Source organism: Brassica napus, chromosome A5 (assembly GCF_020379485.1).
Source record: "Brassica napus cultivar Da-Ae chromosome A5, Da-Ae, whole genome shotgun sequence".
Taxonomy (NCBI): Eukaryota; Viridiplantae; Streptophyta; class Magnoliopsida; order Brassicales; family Brassicaceae; genus Brassica; species Brassica napus.
The window spans coordinates 14,166,196-14,170,574 of NC_063438.1; the positions used below are offsets into that span (position 1 = coordinate 14,166,196).

The 4,379-nt window shown below is 27.1% G+C and overlaps 1 long non-coding RNA gene across 1 annotated transcript; it reads right to left on the bottom strand.

Moving 5' to 3' along the window:
* Window positions 1–3,102: 3,102 nt before the first annotated feature.
* Window positions 3,103–4,044, bottom strand: LOC106364575. Its single transcript, XR_001273242.3, has 2 exons — window positions 3,462–4,044; window positions 3,103–3,272 (listed from the first exon to the last, which is right to left on the bottom strand). It is a non-coding gene; the product is annotated as an uncharacterized LOC106364575 (long non-coding RNA).
* Window positions 4,045–4,379: the final 335 nt, after the last annotated feature.

Here is a 4,379-nt window from a genome sequence, read left to right on the forward strand (position 1 = left end):
TAATAAAATATACGAACTATTTTGGGTTCTCGTTTAACACATAAACTAATTTTCTTTACTTATTAAATACATAAACTTTTGAAATTCGCAAATTTTATACATCGCTTTAAACAACGTCAATTATGTTTTACGAAAGTGATGAAAATGTTAGTGTTTAACTAAACACGTGATTAAAATGTGAAAGGAAAATTCCATAAAAAATACATGAACTAATTTTTATTTGCTCATAAAATACACTAACTATTTTGGATCCCCGCTTCGTTTCATACACAAACTAATTTTTGTATCCCATTAAATACACAAAATTTTGAAACTTGCATATTTTACACATTGTTTTAGATGACGTCAACTATATTTAACAGAAGTGAAAACGATGTTAGCTTTCACTTAAAATCCTTACAAATCCTCTCATATAGATTATATTGTTAGATTTGTTCTCCGTTATGCTTCCATAGTGTAAATTAATTTTGATTGACTCACTATCATTGCAATCAAAGCGAATAGTAAGAATTAGAAACACATAATACTAAACTAATTCCAAAATCAGAAAATCGTTTGGAAATTACCTCATTTTCGTCATTTTTCATGACATAGAAATCGACTACACTTCAAAACGATATAAAGGAAAATCAAAGCGAAGAAAAGAAAAGGAAAAAAAGAACATTTGCAGAATAAGAGACGTTAGTACAGATTAGGGTTCCTAACTCGCATTGAAACTAACTTAAACTAGCTTAAGACCCGCGCAATTGCGCGGGATGAATGTTATATACTCCCTCCGTTCCTTAAAGATGCATATTATAGAAAAAAAATTTGTTTCTAAAAGATTCATTTTTTACATTTTCAATACATGTTTTATTAACTAATTGCAAACTTCAAAAATCTTAATTGTACTAATTAATTTTTTATTGGCTTAAAATTATGGAAAGAAGATAAACACAAAAAAATCATGTATATTTAATGTGTTTTATTAAAATGTGTGAAAAAACTAGAATATAGATCTTTTAGGAACAGAGGGAGTATAAAAGTATTTTTTAATATTATTATTTATTTGTATTCATTTATGTATTATGTATATAATTAAATTAGAATAAGCACATAAATGAAAACAATATTACGACAATGTTTTGGTAAATTAATCAAAACAATCATTTTATTTATTTTATATGGTATATAAATAAATTTTAATGACATGGATATAGATATATAGTATATTTTAATATAAATATTTATTATTGAAAATTTATACTCATATGAGAAACACAAATTTCTAATGTGTGATTTTTTGAATGCAAATTTTAAAATTAAAATATTAAGGTTTCAATACTTTTTCAATACAAATTTATAAATTATCAGATTTAAGCATTTTCTATGTTATATACTTTAATTTTAAACTATATTTAATATATAATATGAATGTCTAGTGAATGAGACTTCATATTCATACGATTTATGATAATTTGTATCTTGTTATTACCAATAATTTAAACCATTGATAACAAAATTTAAGTGTGAGACATTTAACATTTTTAGTAACTTATAGCCGTTTTAAAAATTCAAAATATAACATATAATTTTTATTATTATATGGTTAATGTGATTGTTTAATATCTTTTAATAATATAAAATTAAGCAAAAAAGATCTGAGATACAAAAATTGTTGTCAAATATTTATTATTCATAATCATTAATTGTCATATACACATTAATCATATTACGCAATTCCGTAGCTTTTATTTAAGGAAAGTGCGAGAATATTCTTTTGTACACTATGTATTAATTTAATAGTTATTTTAATAAAACATATAGTGTAAGTTAAGATGGACCAACTTATTTCTCTAAAAATTCTGAATTTCATCCTCACGGTGACACGTGGCTACAAAAGAATGTTGTAATGTTTTTCAATAATATATAAGGGATTATAAATTGAATTATAGCTCAATTGATTTGATATTTTTTGGCTGAGGGTGAGCGTGCTTTTCATAGTTTAAATATGTGTTTAATTAAACAATAATGTTGTCTTCGCTTAAACATAGTTCATGTCGTCTAAATCAATGTGTAAAATCTCTAAATTTTAAAAGTTTGTGTATTTAGTGGATACAAAAATTAAACACTAATATTGTTTTCACTTCTGTTAAACATAGTTGATGTCGTCTAAATAAATGTGTAAAATCTGCAAATTTCAAAAGTTTGTGTATTTAATGGATACGAAAAATTAGTTCGAGTATTAAATGAGGATCCAAAATAGTTCATGTATTTTATGAGAAAATGAAAATTAGTTCATGTATTTTTAAGAAATTTCCTTTCACAGTTTAACCACATTTTTGGTTAAACATTAAAGTCATCATCACTTCCGTTAAACAGAGTTAACGTCGTCTAAAGCGACGTATCTACGAATTTTAAAATTTTATGTATTTAGTTGAAAACAAAAATCAGTTCATGTATTAAACGAGGATCCAAAATAATTGTGTATTTTATTAGGAAATGAAATTTAGTTTGTGTATTTTTAAGGAATTTTCTCTATTTAAAAAGGTTGTGCAACATTATCTAGTCTCGTCATTGTCCTCCTTAATGAGTAGATGGAGCTTGAATCTAGTGGACAAAGTAAAGTATCTAAAAATGTAAATGAAAGTTTTTGAAAAAAAAAAAGATATTTATGTTTACTAAATACTTACTTTGGTGCAACATTGGTGACATTAGAATGACAATAATCACGAACCACAAAGTTTGACTGAATCATTTAAATTCTGATTTTTTTTGTTATTTTCGTAACCTTCTTATTGTTTCAAGACATACATGCAATATAATACCAAACTAGTTACCGTTTACTCTACAAATGGTTGCTTTAACAATACATTTCCATTTATAGACATAATATTCTGGTAAAAAAATTTGGCCCTCTTTTTTGTAAAGGGCTCACGCTTTTCGGAAATATATATAAAAAGATGGACTTGCACTAAAACAAATCTTGGTAAATTTTTTGAAAGATGTCTAAATATCATGTGTTTATCACTAAATGTTTTAAAATATTTTATTAGTCATTAGGATTTCTGATATGGGTGAATTGGCTGAAAAAACAAGAAACAAAAGATAATTAGCAATCTATGCAGAAAAAAAATTATTTAGCTAGTTGGATAGAAAAGCAGCAGTGAAATTACACAGATATCCCACAATAATATTGAAGCAATAGTCTTTCTTTTTCCTTGTCTTCATTAGCATCATCATCGTCATATTCCTCTACATCTCCTGCCTTTTCCCTTTTCTAGCTGCGCTTCCTGCAGGGAAAAATCAAGCCAAACTCTTCAGATTAACCTAAAACTCACAGCAAAACACACTGAGTCACGTTGTCCTAAAATCTTCTCTGAAACCAAAAAGAAACCAAGCAATAAACTTTAAGAACAGATTACAGAAACAGCAAATATGAAGTCGAAATTGGAAAGCAAGGATTCAAGAATACTACTTACAGGAAGATAAATAAGGCACTGAGAGCTCTTTTGGGTTTGTTTGGATCCTTCTTGGCCTTCTTCTCCCGCATGCTAACCTTCTCAGCCGTGCCTTCCTCTTTCTCACCTTTCTGAAAGAAAAAGCTTTCACCTTTATATTTGAGATCAAACAACAAAAGACAATGATTTAGCAAGAAATTTATTTCCTTTATATAGTTTCAGAGGATGAACATGTCATCAACAGGCTTCAAGGCTTCCTTGGTGTTCTTAGCTTTATCTTTCCCCCTTGTTGTCTTCATCTTGGAAACTGTTTATAGAACCAAAGAAACTGAAACAAGTTCTTTAAGCAAACTCAACATGGAACATAACATCAAAAAAGAATCAGTCTATCATCTGTCCTCTTCTTCGATCGAAGGTTTTAAACATGTCTCTGAAGTGAATCGCTTTGATTATTTCTCTGTAGTTATTTCTCTGTAATCGTATTCTAGTTATAGGGACTTTATTGGAATATTGAAAATACAACAGTGGCACAACCACATAGCTAAATAATCTTATTTTTGTGTATACGGAGTGCAATTGCTCTTCTGATATTGATATTTCTAGACAATGCCTCCAGTGATCTTTTTTTGCATTTCTTAACAATTTTCAAATCTTCAGAGCTCAACTTGCTAGAGCCAGATTATTACTAGATGGTCTGTAATATTCAGTGGCGGAGCCAGAAACATTTTCTACCGGGGTCAATAATATTTTAATATTAAATATATATTAAATCATGTAAATTTAATAAATTATTATATGTACTTTAATATTTAAAATTGTTTAAATTAGTTATATATTTCATTAAAATATTTACTATTAGTGAAAACAAATTAAACGATCTCTAGACAAATCTTATAATTATAATTTAATTAGTTTAACCAACTATTAAATAGTGACTTG